Below are 16,100 nucleotides of genomic sequence, written 5' to 3' on the forward strand. Positions count from 1 at the left end.
CAAAAAGCATGGGGATGACGTCTAAAATCCTGACCTCTAAGGGAAGTTAAAAAATGGAAATCCTGACTTCTAAAGGAAGTAGGAAAGGGAATAAGTGTGCTACCGAGCTCCTGACACCACCACCACCACCTCAAGACTGGTGACGCAGAGTGCACTCTCTTTTCCATGACCTCAACCCCACCCTGAAGCCAGCAGGGTGAACTTAGGGAGGCTGCACTTGCCCACAGCCTGGTCTGAGCTCTGCTGGAGGTGAGGAGAGCTACGCTGGTGCAACCCAGTCTACTTAATGCCCCAGGAATGTTTAATAGTACTACAGCAGACAGGTTTGGCTGGTGCAAGGCAAACAAAAAGGCCCAGGGCAAGTGCAGAACAGACTCCCAGACCACCAAAACATATCTACAGCCCAAGAGGTGCAGAAAGCTTACAACCATCTGCACCAAGCAGTGCTGCACTGCACCACGATAAGCTCGTTAGCCTGCTGAGGGGGTGGTCTAGCACAGCCAACGTGCACGGCCTCTGTGCGGGACCACCGGCTCCTGCCGCTCCCCAAACCAGCACGCTGGCAGCAAGGTTGTTGTCTTGACTGTCTCAGCCCTGAGCAAGCTGCCCAGTGGCCACAGTACCTCCAGGGCTAACAGTAATTCCCCAAACTCTTTTTGAATGGCTTATTTAAAGCATTTTGAAGCCTAGCTCTTGTTTATTCAACAGTAGTAAGCCAACTGATCCTGTATACTACAACATATAAACCAAGTATCTTATCTAAGAATGATGGGATTATTCAGTATCATATCTTCATATTACATATCACAAGAACATTATTCCTGAGACAGCAGTTTTTCCACACACCCAAATATCATTTGAGAGCTAGCACTGCTATACAAGACAAGGCTAAATCCACTTCTCAGGTCAGATCAGAAAACGATGCCCATCAAACACACAGTAAACAAGCTAATGGTATCCCTCCTCCATCACAGCAAAACATCCAGCCTGGAGAGCCTAAGCAGACATGTGTATTTGTTTATAATTGCAGGTAATGCTTCAAAGGCCACAGAAGAAGAGACCTGAACAGCTCCTGCAGAAGTGCTCTATAAAAGTTGGATCAGACACTGAAATAGCAAAATAAATACAAAGCTGAAATGAAGGTAATCTGAGTACTTTCCTGCTCCTACCCTTCTCTGGTGGGGGAAGGGGGACATGGCCACTACCAGTCACCCCATGAATCAAAGAGGGCACCAGCATCACGTCAGCAGGTCCATGAAATAGCTGTTGGCAGCCTGCAAAAAGCTTCCTCAGTTTCACAGAATCACAGAATCGTCTAGGTTGGAAAGGACCTTGAAGATCATCCAGTCTAACCATTAACCTAACACTGACAGTTCCCAACTACACCAGATCCCTCAGTGCTGTGTCAACCCGACTCTTAAACCCCTCCAGGGATGGGGACTCCACCACCTCCCTGGGCAGCCCATTCCAACGCCTGACTACCCGTTCTGTAAAGAAATGCTCCCTAATATCCAGTCTAAACCTTCCCTGGTGCAACTTGAGGTTATTACCGCTTGTTCTATCACTTATTACTTGGTTCAAGAGACTCATCCCCAGCTCTCTGCAACCTCCTTTCAGGTAGTTGTAGAGGGCGATGAGGTCTCCCCTCAGCCTCCTCTTCTCCAGACTAAACACCCCCAGTTCCCTCAGCCGCTCCTCGTACGACATGTGCTCCAGACCCTTCACCAGCTTCGTTGCCCTTCTTTGGACCCACTCAAGTGATTCAATGTCCTTTTTGTAGTGAGGGGCCCAAAACTGAACCCAGTCATCGAGGTGTGGCCTCACCAGTGCCGAGTACAGGGGTAAGATCACTTCCCTGTCGTTGCTGGCCATGCTGGTGCTGATACAAGCCAGGATGCCATTGGCCTTCTGGGCCACCTGGGCACACTGCTGGCTCATGTTCAGCCGGCTGTCAATCAACACCCCCAGGTCCCTCTCTGACTGGCAGCTCTCCAGCCACTCCTCCCCAAGCCTGTAGCACTGCTGGGGGTTGTTGTGGCCCAAGTGCAGCACCCGGCATTTGGCCTTATTGAAACTCCTGCAGTTGGCCTTAGCCCATCGCTCCAGCCTGTCCAGGTCTCTCTGCAGAGCTTCCCTACGCTCGAGCAGATCAACACTCCCACCCAACTTGGTGTCATCTGCAAATTTACTGAGGGTGCACTCGATTCCCTCGTCCAGATCATCAATAAAGATTTTAAACGGGTTGATGTTCCTTGTGGTTTTGACAGAGGCTGGGCTCCTCATTCCAAAGGATAGCCTGGAGGGCTGCAAAATCAGTTGGAAATAAGCAGCAGGCAGTGTATCTGTGGCCATTAGCGGCTGGTGCTACATAACAGTGGCAGGAGAGGAAATGCGAGCTACTTTCAGAGGCTCTAGTCAGGAGAGCAAGGAAGAAAGCAAGCAAACAAGGGCCAGGCAAGATGGGAATGTGTGAATCGGGAGGGGGACTGAAGAGATAGTTTTTTCCCTTTATCAGCCCTGAAACAGAAGCAGAATGACCAGAGAATACAGGAGACCTGGACTGGAAACAGAGACTGGATTTTTGAAGATACTGAATGTGTATAATGCTTTGTTAATATGACTTCTCTACATAAACAGTTGTCACTGCTGTTGTGGAAGTCTGGGAAGCATGATAATCAAAATTATCAATTAGAAGCTCCATTTATAACAATTTTGTAAATCTTTTTTAAATCATCATTATACTTCATGATAATACATCTTTACCTGCATTTGGAAACTGTAACATAGTTGTTTCAGGACTAAAGAAGCAAGACCATCCTAGTGGGTTTTTTTGTTTTGTTTTCTTTTAATACAGAAAAACATACCTGTCTGGCAGGAATGTAGAAAAGCATCAAAGCATCAAAGCCAAAGTGTTGCTTCTTTTCAGGGCCAAAATTAGAGGCTATAAAAATCGAATGAAGACTTCCCTTTTTGTTGGTCAACAAAGAATGGTGATATTTGTAGGAAACTGACCGGCATTTAAATGCTGCCTTAAAGACGACGGCAGATGCTGCTAGTATTTATCTTGCTCCAAGATGACAATACAGGGACACAAGAACAGCAACAGTTTTATCCATTTTGTTTCAATTTTGTCACTGGAGTAAATTGAGGTTTTTCAGAAGAGATCTGGGCAACAGACACCTAAAGGAAAATTTAATGGGGTTTTTTTTTTGATTAATACTTGACTTCAGTTATATTTGTCTGGGACTCTGAACACCTGACCCCCAAGGTGACTGTAAGCTCTTGGGAGAAATGCCCATCAGCAAGAGACCTTTGGTTCCCTTAAAGAAAGCCCACTGCCCGTAGTCTTGACAAATACTAGCCCGCCACAACCAGTGTTTAATAAGACTAAATTACATTGTTAATTCTTTGTTTACTCTTCCACATTTAGGACCAAAATATTAGGTAGCTACAAACTCAGTACTCAAGTTTTGTTTTCTGTAACACTAGGAAATATTTTACCCTCCCTTTTCCATTTAAAGCACTGGCAATGACTCCGCTGATACCAGCGGCAGTTGCAAATTGCCTCATGTCACTACTCAAGGACAACAAATGGCTGTATCACATTGGTCACATTTCATAGCAAGAAATTAGTTGTATTTCCAAAGTATCTATGTGGACTTAGCAGGATTATTAAACATAAACCTCATGGGGCAATATAATAACTTGGCAGTTTTCCATCATCCTGGAGAGAAACAAACTTGCTTCAGTGCTCTGTTCTGAAAGCCAACTCAGGTGGGACCTACCATACCCTCCCTGAGAGCAGAGGACAGGCATCTCTATGAAGTAAAGTGGGTAATAGGTACAGGAGGGTTTGCATTGAACTGCCCCAGATAATAACAGTGCATCCCGAAGCTGTTTGTTACTTGAGCCGACTTATCTCTTCTAATTCATGTGCAAAGCTGAAAGCTGGTTTTAAGACCAGTTGCTTAAGTTTTGCTCATTCACAGTAATAAATCTGGAGCAATCCCACTGACTGCTATAATCCTCAACAAATACTGCTAAAAAGCTGATCAAGGGCTAAATCTTCTAGTCCTGTCTTGGTCAAAACTTCAAACAGTTATAATGACAATTTTGCCTACAAAGTAATTGGGGAATTTAACCCCATACTGCTGGAATGCCTCCAGAAAAAAACAAACCAAAACAAAAAACAACCCCAAACCCTCCCTGCTTTTCTTATTTACTTTCCCTTTACACAAAAGGATAAAAAAAATGGAGCAAGTTTTCCTTTTAGAGGTAGTGTCCCTCAAGATTCTGTTCCATAACTCGATTCTTATTGGAAGACGGGGAATAAAAAAAGAGATTAAAAGATGTGTTCTCATAAAATGGTGGCAGCTTTTTTTATGGCATTATGAAAGAGAGCAAGTGACCCCTGAACAAACACAGCTGCATGGAGGGGGGGAAAATGACACAGCTAGGACTAGTTGAGCCTGGTTTCACTATAGTCAGATGCACTAATTAAATACATTTTGTTTCAGTGTTTAGGTATCTTTTTAAAAGTCACTTGAGATTGACCTGGTGGGGAAGTAAGACATGGAAGCTTTCATAAAAGCCACTTAATAATAGTGTTTTCTGTTCCCAAGCAATAAAGGCCACAATTTGTCTTAGAAGTTGTCACACAAACTCAGATCTACAACTTCAAATTGAAAAGCATCTCATCTTCTGGCAGCAAATGCTCTAGAGGAAGATGCAAGAGACACCAGGTAAGACAGGCATTAGAAAATCTGATCCTCCTCTCAGGTGCAAAAGGTTTTTCCACTGTCTTTTCAGGATTATGTTATATCATCTGCATATTCTTCCCAGCTGCACCAATGTCAACCTGCTTTTCAATCTTGCCTAACTCCTTGAGTCTACAGATTGCTCTGTACAACACTTTGTATATGAAAACGAGGGAAATGGGTTAGGAGGAGGGAATTAGCTGTAATTTTCCCTTTTCCCCCCTTATTTAATCTTTGAGTACCCATTTGGTTTCGGTTAAGAAATAAAAATCAAACTTCTCATCCGCCTTCTCAGTACCGTGAGTTATTTCATACACGGTCTTGCAAAGAGGCCTCCCCAAGGTCCCTCTGCAGAGGCACCCCCAAGGTCCCCCCTCACACACCACCCCGCAGCCCCCCAGACCTCTCCTCCCGCAGTCCTGGTTCAAGTGGTGTTTCTATAATCTCACATGCCATTCAAGAATACTGCTTTCCATTTTACTACGTACAAATTTTCGGGTGTACTTTACAGGATTATGGTACTCTGAAGGCAATCAGGCATATTTTATCCACACGTATTAAACCTCGACTTAAGTCAACACTTTCCAGTAGCATAACTGCAAATCTGGGACAGGCACTGCAGGATGCCACCTCAGTTTCTCACAGACAAAAGCGTATGCTCAAAGCATAATCCTTTTCCCACTGACATCAATAACACAAGAAGATGTTGAGCAGACCAAGCACCAAGGCCTAAATTTTTGTGCTCGCTGGACCCGGAAGGCCACCTCTGTGCTTGGAGGATAAGCCTGGATAAGGCGGGACTGCCACCATGTCCTACTTCCCTTCACTGCATGGGGAGCTGAAGACTGCTGTGAAATACGCACTCTCAATGAATTCAGCAAGAGACGTCGACGTCTAGCATTTTGCAATGTCACGACTTCATGCACCTTGGAGCCTGTACAGTGAGTGAAACAGATAAAAAAAACACCACAAAAAAAGTACCCTCCTGATTTAGGGAAAACTCTTTTAGAACGATTAAAAGAAAAAAGCGTGGCAAGGAACCACACACATGCTTAAACCACAAAACCAGATTAAGCCTCAGACAAACAACTGGCACCAAAAATCCATTGTGAAGACTCACGCCGCATGTGCAAGGATCCTCCCTCCAGCTCAGGCAGGAGCACGGGCTTGCTTTAACCTCTGTTCAGTGCAGTCAAACACTGACCTTAACAGGGGGAATGCTAAAAAGTAAAAAGATACCAAGTAATTTCTAAAGGTTCGCCAAATGAAAGCCCATTCCAACAAAACATAAAAAAGCAAGCAAAACAAACAAAATCCCTCAGCTAATCGCATGCCCCTCTAATTCTGCATTTATACTGTTTCAAACACTGCATTTTTTTTTGCTAGTATAATTCTTCAGGGGTTTTGCCTTTTCTTAACAACAACAAAAAAACCCAAAAAACCAAAAAAAACCCACTAACTGAATCACCTTATCTTAAACTCAATTAAAAGAAGGGGGAGGTGGAGGGAAGAACCTTCAGGCAAAGATTAAGCCTGGAAAATTTCAGCCTGAAAGGTGTTTTGAAATGTAAGTAACTGAAAACAGAAAGCAGGATGGAAATGCTTAGGCCAGCTTTAACAACCACGGGTAGCACACCAGCCATAATAAAACTCTATCAGTGGGGATTTTGAATTATTACACAGTGAAGACTTAGGTCTTACAGAAACCATAAATACCAGAAAGTTCCTTGGTTCGTGTCTCACCTGGAATGCTTCCCTAATTACCTGCTTTGTGCAGCCCAGCCCGTCCTTGTCTCCTCCAAGCACAACCAACCCCTCTTGTCCAGAAGGGCTGAGCCTCACCCCGAGAGCAACCGCCAACCCCTCCTTGTGCTGCCGGACAAACTGCTTCTGAAAAGTATAAACCAGCCTTCTCCTCCTTTGCAGTCAGGGTCGGCCAGGCTACCTGCCCAATTTTGCCCAGACCAACAATAAACGCTAAGTTTTCTGGATTCAATCTCTACTCCTAATTCATGTTGACTGACGCTAATGAAAACAAGGTGATTACTGCACGGAATGGCCTTCTGCCTCTCCACAAGAGCACCTTAAAACCAGCACTAAGCACAGCTGGGAAGAGCTGCTATTTGGAAGATTTTTTTTTTTTTTTTTCACTCTTACTATTTTCACAGGTTTCTCCATTAGCTTTAAAATTTAAAGAGACGCCTTTGCCCTAGAAGTCTGCTCGGTCACATCTAAATATCTAACGCTGCAAGTGCATCTCTGCCCCGGTTTCACCGTTACTGCACTAACACTTCTAGGAAGGGGGCTCTTCGGCCGGATCCGGGCAGGGGCCGCCTCTCCCGGCCCCACTCGCGGGTGTGCGCTGACACCCGTGGGCTCACGCCCTGCCCTGGGTGCCTACTTGCCAGCTCCCCTCTCCTCCTTAAAGGAGCAGCAGCTCAGCACGTTGGGCTGCGGCTGCGTAGGCCGAGGTGCGAGTGATGCGGACACCGTTGCTCTTTAAACCTCTTTGGGGTGCCGCAGGACGGGCTGGCTGGGGGTAGGGCCGGCGAGGCGCAGGATAGGCGCGACTCCTTGGACTCCCTCCCGCTGCTCCTGGTCTTTGCAAAGCCAGCGTGCTCCAACGCTGGCACCTTTGTGAGGTTCCCCGGTCCCGCCTCGCCGCCTGGTCCTTTCTCCTCACCCACCCCGCTCGGCCAACCGCAATCCCTCTCCCCGGGCTCCACCAGGAGCACGGCAGGGACCACCCCCGCCAGCGCCAAACCTCCACTCGCGACAAGGCCACCACCTCTTCTCCCCCAGCTCCGAAAGCTGCTGGAGAGGCACCCGCCGCCCAGGAGCACCCCGGGGGCTGCAGCCCCGCCGGGCTCTGGCTCCTTTAGCGCAGGCAGGCGGACCCCGGCGGGGGGGGGGGGAAGGGGCAGGCAGGGCCCGCCTAGGGGGGAGGCAGCGGCTCCTCGTGGCCCGGCCCCGCCGCTGGCCGTGCCCCCCCAAACCCAGGAGCCCTGCCCGGGGCTGCAGACAATGGGGCCGGCCCCGGCGGGACCGCTGGGGACCCGCAGCGCCCATCCGGACGCGCCAGCTGCTCCGGCGGGGAGCCGCCCCCGGGGATGCTCCCCCCCCGGCACCCTCCGGGGGTGCTGCTGCTGCTGCGGGGCCCTCGCTCGCCCGGGTTGGGGTGGTGGTTTGGTTTTTTTTTTTTTTTTGGAGGTGGGGGTGGCTGAGGGGTTTTTCCGGCTGGCCGGGGGCCCCGGCTGCCGGTCAGGGTCCCTTTAATTGTTGCCTGCCCTCCGCGAAGGCTGCAGGCAGTTTCTCTCGCCTGGCGGGTTTTTCCAGGCAGGCTCTGGCTGCTGCAGCGCAAACACGCTCCAGCCCAGCCAGGAAGACCGGACTTCTTCGCTCTTTCGGCCAACAAACTACGTTTTGCATTTGAATAACCCCCCCACCCAGCCTGCCCGCCTGCCTGCCTTCCTCCTCGCCTCCAAACGGCCCGACCCGCGGGGCTACGAGCCCGACCGCGGGGCTGACCCCCCCCCCCGCCGCCTCCTCCTCCACTCCACCCTAGCTCAACTTTGCAACGAGCCAAGCAGGGATGGGGGGGGGGGGAAAGGAGAAAAAAAAAAAAATAAAAAGAGGAGGGGGGTCCGAAAGCAGAGGTCCCGTGCCCCCCCGCCCGGGCCCCGTCCCACACACGTACCAGGGCTGCGGCGCTGGGGAAGGGGCGATGCTGGCATGGCTTGGCGGGCCGCGCTGGGAGCGGGGCGAGGCGCGGGTCAGGGCCCGGGCCCCCGCGGGCGGGCGGCTCCCATGGCGCGACGAGCCCCAGGCGCGGGAGAGGGAGCCCCGGGCCGCGAAACGTGCTCTGGGCGGCGGCGGCGGCGCGTCGCCCCTGGCCGGACCCTCCGGGAGGGAGCGGGGAGGGGGCGGCTCGGCGGGGCGCTCGCCGCACCGAGCCCTCCCGGCAGGCGGCAAAACGCGCCCTGGATCCCCGCGGCTGGAGCGGGATTCGCCGCCGCCCCCCCGCCCCCCAACCCCCCCACCGCGGGGTGACCCGGCGGCGGGGCCGGCCCCGGGGACAGCGAGGGGGTCGGCTGCCCCCCGAGAGCCCCAGGCGGCGTGCCAGGCTGGTAACGCCGCGGGTTGGTTAACAACCACCAAAATAAAGAAAAGGACGATAATAAGAGAAAAGGCGAATCATTCCGTTACACGCAGGGGCTGCGGTTTGACGCCGCGTACCTCCCGATCAGCAGCGGAGGTGACACCCTCTGAAATCATCTCTTTTTTTTTTTTTTTTCTTTTTTTCAGGCTGGAAGAGGGAAAGTCTGGTCAGCGGTGACGGGCTCACCGGGAGCCAAAGCCCCTTCCCCTCACACGTGCCATCCAGGAGGACCCTCAAACACCGGCGTCCACCCGGGCCCGGCCGTCCCACGAGTGGAGCAAACACGCCCAGAAGGATGGGGAAGATGCTGGTTGAGAAGAGGAAGTGCTGCTGAGCTGCCCTCTCCCGAAGAAAAAAAAAAAAAGAAATAATGAGCCTTGCTCTTCCCATCCCCCACCTCATCCATTAAGAGCCGCTGATGATATTTGCTGCTCCTTCCCAGAGGGAAGCGGGTGAGCGAAATATAAGAGGAAGAGTCTGTCCAGCCTTCTCACACGACTCTTCACCGCTACCACCTTTTGTCGGAGCGGAGAGCAGGCCACCAAGTCTAACATCTCTGCGGACTGGGAAACAGATGTTGCAAATGGGATCTATGAGGCAACATAGCCTAGCAGTACTTTTTAAAAAAAGCTTCATTATTATTAAGTCTCTAGCTGTTGCAGTATTCAAATGGGAACGAGCCCATTCAAATGTGAGCCCGCAGAGGGGCTTTTCTGCTGCATGCAAGAGAGCGGTACTGTCCACATCCACTCCATAAAGATGCTTTAGATGCCAGCGTTTTGCTAACTATTTTAATTGACATGTGGGAAAGGAGCAGCAGTGGCCCAGATGTGCACAGCTTACCCTTACCGCTGCAGTTCAGTGCCAGTGGGTAGGTAGCCTGTCACCAATTTGTACCTCCATCCTCCTCATTCCTCCCCTTTATTTCCTTGCAGTGGAAAAGGAATACAGTCTGGGAATCTTAACCAAGCTCACAGACATTTCAGATGCAACAAGGTGAAACCAACAACACATACACCCGAATTCTGAACATCTGCCTGATCAGCTCTCAGTGGCAGGTAATTTTAGCAATGCACATGAGTTCTCTTTGCTGGGTGTAACCATACCGTCTCCTCCTCAAGCTGACAGTTTGCTGGGAAGACTGCTTTTCTAGAGGGCTGGATATCAAGACTTCTGTCATTCCAAAGACCTGCCATGCTAAAAGAAGAGGCAACACAAGCTATTTTTATAAGGTAAAATAATAGATGATCTGAAAAGTAAAACAACTATTGCTCTCCAAGTGCAGCACACAGCAAAAGTACATAGAAGGAACTTGATGATAGAGCCACCCATATAGCAGAGTATATTTCTTGGGAAGACAGTAATAAAGTTGTAAGTTGTGGGCTTGAAAAAAATGCAGAGCAAGGAATGAATAACTCAGAGAAAAGCAACAAGCAAGGAGGGCTAAGACTTGGTTAACATAGGCAGGTTAACAGGAGCACCCAAACACCAACACATACAATCACAGCTCCCTTAAAAACATGCTAAAGGCCAGGAAACAAATAAGAATTAACAATTATTCATTTTCACAGCCACAGACATATGTGCTCATGGTCTTTTTCAACACTAATAAATATCCTAGGAAGGGAGTAGCACCAGGTGACTTCTTTCCTGGCAACACTAAGATACTCAGCCTACCAAGACAAGCTGAGTATAAACATTTGGAGAAAGATCTCACAGTAATGACTGGCTGGGCAACAAAATGGTGGATGAAACCCTTTCACTGAAATGCAAAGTGAGGCATATGGGTGGAAACACGGAAATCGCGGCCTCTGAATTAGCTACTACCATTCAAAATTGCAATGCTGGTACTGTGACAGATACTTCTGTGAAACTCTTCTGTGTGCTCAAGTGGAGTGTTAGCAATCATTACAATAGAAGGGGAGAACAGAACAAAACATCACTATGCTAACCATTATTTAGTCCAGATCTATTGTCTGCTTACATCTTGAATATAACATGCAGTTCTGGTCTGCTTAAAAGGTGGAAAGTGGAACTTAAAGGCACAGAGAAATGTAGCAAGGGTGGCCAAAAGCACAAGGAGCAGCTAAATACACCAATATTTTCACCCTGGAAAGAAGGCAGTCTGGGTGAAATGCTAACCACTATATTGAAAAAACAAGAGCAGCACGGAAAGAGTTATCAGAGAGCAAACACTCCCTGTTTCTCTGAAGTAGAGGATATCGAGTCAGTTTATCAAACACAACAGCTATTTCTTCATGAAACATCTTATCAAACCATGGAACTCGCTGCTACAGCACAACGTAGATGCTAAAAACTTCACAGGTTAAATTTTTTTAAAGCAAAAGTAATGGAAGAAAATTTAATCAAAAGCTACTTAACACAAAACTATTTTAGCTATACATTACTTGAAGCTGGAAGAGTGTATGCTACTCAAGCCTTCTTCCCTGTGTATGTGCTACTGGCTACTGCCAGGGGTAAAGTTTTGAGCCAGTGGACCTTTGGTCTGACACAGTGCCACCATCCCTGTGTTTTTATCCAGAATAACATGCAAATTGGTACATACCTGCAGAATGAATAAAATTGGACAACACAATACCAAGGAATACCATGCATAAACCCATAAGTAGTTCTGCTCTGCACATTGCTCCAGCAAAATTTGAATCTGTGGTAAATATCAGAGCTGTGAGGGGTAGTTTCTCCCTGAGAGACAGGGAGCCCCACACAACAACCAGCAGTACAAAGACCTCACTAGCCAGCACCCAACCCCCCCCATACACAGAGAGGGCAAACAGGAGAGGCCAGGGGGTGGTATCCACATTCAGCCAGGAATCCAGGTAATAAATCAGCTTCCAGGAGATGAGACAGGTCTGAGGCTGAACTAAGAAATCAATCCACAGGTCTGGGGACCCAGCAGGTAAGCAAAGTTAGACACAATCCAAGTAGGCACTGAGCAGGGTCCATAGCAACTAAACAGGACCAAGGCTAGGCTCAAACTCAAGAGGAGCCAAAGTTCAGCCAGGGCTAAGCTTAAATAGAGCTCCTGGGCCCATGGGCAGAGGATGTGTGTGGAGGCCCCAGGTGCAGCTGGTCAGGTCCATTAAGGCCTATTAGTGCCCACAGGGCTCTGACCCTGTAAACAGAACTATTCAGGTATGGTGTCCCTAAGTCAGTCCTGCAGAGTCATCTGAATCAGACCTCTGCAACAGGCATCAGTCCAGGCTAGGGAAGGTTAGATGTGTCACTGATGCTGAACCCAAGTTAAGCCCTCCACAAACCAAAAACTCTCGGAGTTACAGTGCAAAGATACCTATGGTGCTTTGTAAGGGAAAGATTAGATCAAACCAGGCCTATCTTGGCTAGCCCTGCTTCCCGCATAGTGGAAATGTGATACTGAGACATTAGAGCTGGCTCCTTGTGAAGTTACAAAACATGGATTAAAGCACCTACCTTGCAAAGCCTCCCTCACATTTATTAGCTCAGACTCCAGTGTGACAAAGTGACCAGCCTGCTCCCAGACCAGACGTGACCTGGGATGCTATACGCTGCACCGATGTGGTGCTGTGCCTGCGAACCCAGCTGAGCACGAGCCAACCACTGCTAATGCCTTTGTATTTGTAACACAGATGATCAGATAAATCACCCACAGTGTTGTTAGTTGGCAGTATCTGAAAGGGAAAAGTCTTGAACAACATGAGTTTTATGCAGAAACTCTTGAATTCTAATTGTGGTTTTGACAATGACTTCCTCATTTAGTCTTTCTTGGCCCTGGTTCTGTAGATAGTATCTACCTGGCTGATTGGCACTGAAAGTAACATTTGTAAGCATGCTGAACACAGATAGTTTAAGCGTTAATACCATTTTACATGAAGTAAGGCCAGAAGGGACTATGATTTCATCTTCTGATGCCCATTATACAGGCCCATTGCATTTATTCTAAATATTTCCTATCAGATGTTCCTGACCTGCGGTGGAGAGCAGTTTGCCCCCAGTTTCTTTTTTGATTGGAAATCTTGGCTCTTACTTCACTGCATGATTGTGCATGAACAATATAAACCTCGAGTGCAGAATGATTGTGTTGTGCCTGGCCGGTAAACACTGCATCTGGAAAGACTTGGCTAATTTTGCATGCACTGGCCTGGCATTTTTGGATGCTTCAAGTCTCCTGCACATATGCAGTAAGCCATGTGATACCAGAGGGCATGACGTGCACCCAAAAGAAAGGAAGAGGCCTGCTTAGCTAGAGAAATTTGGCACCACTGTATTTGCAGACTCAATGACTTTGGAGAGGCAAGTATTTCCGTTCCTTACAGACCTCACTGCCACGCTATGGTTAGGAACTGTCAGGGTCCTGAGGGTGCCAACAGGCATTAATGGCCCTGACCAGCCTCGCCTGGGGCCTCCACCCATGGGGCCAGGAGCTCCACTCAAGCTCAGGTTGTTATAGGCATACTTGCTTTGCGTCCTGGCTTAGGCCTTGTTTCTTGTCTGGGCCTAGCTGGTAGATGACTCTCAGATTTGTCTCTAGCTTTGTTTTGGGCCTTATCTCCTGTTGCTCCTCACTTGTTTCTCTGGATGGACTCTAGACCTGCTTTGTGCCCGTGCTGTGACTGTTGATGGAGCCTGTTCCCAGCACCCAGCCCTGCCTGTCCTGCTGCAGGACTGTGCCCTGTCACTGAGGATACCACCCCTGCTGTGGTCACCCTTGGCTCCTAGCTCATCTCACCTCAGGAAGTAACACCGTCCTATCTGCTTGCTGACAGAGAAAAAAGAGCTTAAGATGCCACATTGACAAGGAATTGAGATTTGCTTGAGTATCTGCAAGCCATAATTCCCGTTGCAGAAGAAGAAAAAAAATTCTTTGAATTGCTGAGTCTCATGTGGGTAAAGTCCTGTACTAGTGGGTTTGGATATGTTTTGAGGCAAATGGACAACTAGGTAGATGTCACTTCAGATTACTAACCAATAAAGACTCGAAGCAAGTATAAAGTGCGAAAAAAAATCTTTCTGATGCCTACATCCCAGAGGCATGACACTTGAGCATAATTTGTACAACTGTCTCAAAATGTACACCAGCATTTTAAGAGCATTGAAAATAATCTTTTCAGCAACAGCTGCCATGAGAACAGCTTACCTAACTTTAGACTTGATGACTTATTTCTATTGATAAATATTTGAAATAATTTACAAAATTGAAATAATTTACAAAACCAAACATCCTCAACAACAAAAATTTCAGAAACAAATTACAGCTGTTGATAAAACTACTTACCTGCTTGAATTTTTCTTCAGGTTAGCAGCTCTACTCTTGTGTATCCTAACATTAATGTCTTCCCCTGTTTATCATCAATCTGCCAGAAGAGGATGACATAGTGTCAGGCATGAGTGTAACCTGAGTGACATTAAAAATGCTGATGACTTTTAAGAATGGGTCATAAAAGAGAAGTCACCAGAAGAATTCTCTAAACGGCATAAACACTTCAAGGTAAAAAGATGAAGTGACAGCAGTGAGAATGTTAAGATTTGAAGGTGCAAATAATGAACTACTACTGAAGTTCTACTTTCTTTACTAGCTTCTGAGAATTTTATATCAGCAAGTATTTAAAAAAAAAAAGCTATACACATAAAGCTTGTTGATGAATTCTTTCTTTTGTTAGTATATGTCTATGAGATGTTCTGTTTAATTTTGTAATACAAGATTCTTATTGCTTTCCTAACCAGTATGCACTCATGGGGTACACCTCCCTAAATTGCAAGGGTTGACAAAGTACCTTCCTGAAATATCTTGCCTGTATCCAAAAGAAGTAACAGTCCATTTATGCAGTTATCAGATTTTTCTAGTCACTGGTGAAACTCTAGAAACTAGATGATTTTCATCTGTTAGTGTAGTTGCAACACTTTTCTGTGTGAAATGAATAAATGAATTAAGTTTCTGCAGTTGGAGCTGCTAAAGCAGTATGATTGCTGTGGTGCTGGGGGAGGCTTTTCCTGAGCAGAATCCCAAAAGAACGTCTGGGGAAAACCACATCAACAGTAACTATAAAGCTTGTTTCAATAACTCACAGAACAGTTGCATTTCCATTAGACACTTAAACATCAGAGTGACTTCTATAAAAATTATGAATTTCCCAGGTATATTAAAATATGTAAAAAGGCTTGAGAGTTGTCTGTTATAAAGGACTTTATATTTTCTGGAAGAAATCTGTCCACCTTTGCTATGTATTTTTTTATTATTGGAAAAAATGCGTATTGTAACAGCCATTTCCCAAATATATAAATGACATCATGATCAAACAGAGCAAAATAAAGTTTTCTCAATGCTGAAGCAAACTTAATTTAAGGAATGTAACCTATTAAAGGAAAAAATGAGTAATTTCTGTTGACGGCAGTTTGACACAAGCGGGAAGAAAAAACATTCCAGCAAATTTGTTTGGAAATGGGTTCATTTTACTCATGCAAGCATTGCAATCTGTTTGACTGTTTTCTTCATGTTAAAAGACTGACTTTTAAAAAAGGGATTTGTGTACATAGAACACTTGAAACTCAGGTCAAGAAGTATGGGGCGAAAGTTGTATGAGAAACATATGAATAACTGCAGAAATCAGAGAAAAGCTGACAGCATTAACTTTCTCACCAGTGTCTGGCATCAGGTATGCTTTCCTTCCTTATGCCATGCACCAGCATTCAGAGTGTGGTTTTTTTCAAGAGTTGAGGACAGAAGTTTAACTGAACGCCTCCTGGAAAGCCCTACAACCTGTATTCAACAAAGACATCGCAGAAAACAAAAAAAAAATTGCAAAAACTGTTGACAGCTCCAGAGATGATACTGGGTTTGACCTTTCTGACTCTGCAGAAGATCAACTTTTTCTTTTTTTCAGTACCTACTTCCTGTTCTGATGCATTTTGAAACTTGAATATGAATAAAAATACTATTGTTTTGCTAGATACGAAACTATGATTGTAGACAAAAGAAACGTCGATGTCCTGGCACGAAGCTGAGGTAGCTATTCGAATGCTTTAAGAAACCCGATGCGTTTTACTGCATAGCCGAAGTAAAGCTGTTCAGGTTTCGGTTGCGTGCACCCACAGCTCCAAGCGTTTGTGTTTGTTGGCGCAGGGCACCGACGACCGTTTCTGAGCAGCTGCCGGGGGTGCTACCCACGGCTGCCCGCCCGGCCACCCGC

The 16,100-nt window shown here is 47.0% G+C and overlaps 1 protein-coding gene across 2 annotated transcripts in view; it reads right to left on the reverse strand.

Moving 5' to 3' along the window:
• TET1 (tet methylcytosine dioxygenase 1) overlaps positions 1 to 16,059 on the reverse strand; it is an 88,891-nt gene extending 72,832 nt beyond the window's left edge. The window contains exons 1-3 of one of the 2 annotated variants that reach the window (XM_074874266.1): positions 15,798 to 16,059; positions 15,551 to 15,670; positions 14,189 to 14,267 (exon numbers count right to left, since the gene is read on the reverse strand). The gene's annotated coding sequence lies outside the window, so the exon portion shown is untranslated. Of the gene's footprint in view, positions 1 to 14,188; positions 14,268 to 15,550 lie in introns of both variants that reach the window. The other variant, XM_074874267.1, reaches the window with a different exon arrangement.
• Positions 16,060 to 16,100: the final 41 nt, after the last annotated feature.

The sequence above is a fragment of the Strix uralensis genome, chromosome 7 (genome assembly GCF_047716275.1).
Source record: "Strix uralensis isolate ZFMK-TIS-50842 chromosome 7, bStrUra1, whole genome shotgun sequence".
Taxonomy (NCBI): Eukaryota; Metazoa; Chordata; class Aves; order Strigiformes; family Strigidae; genus Strix; species Strix uralensis.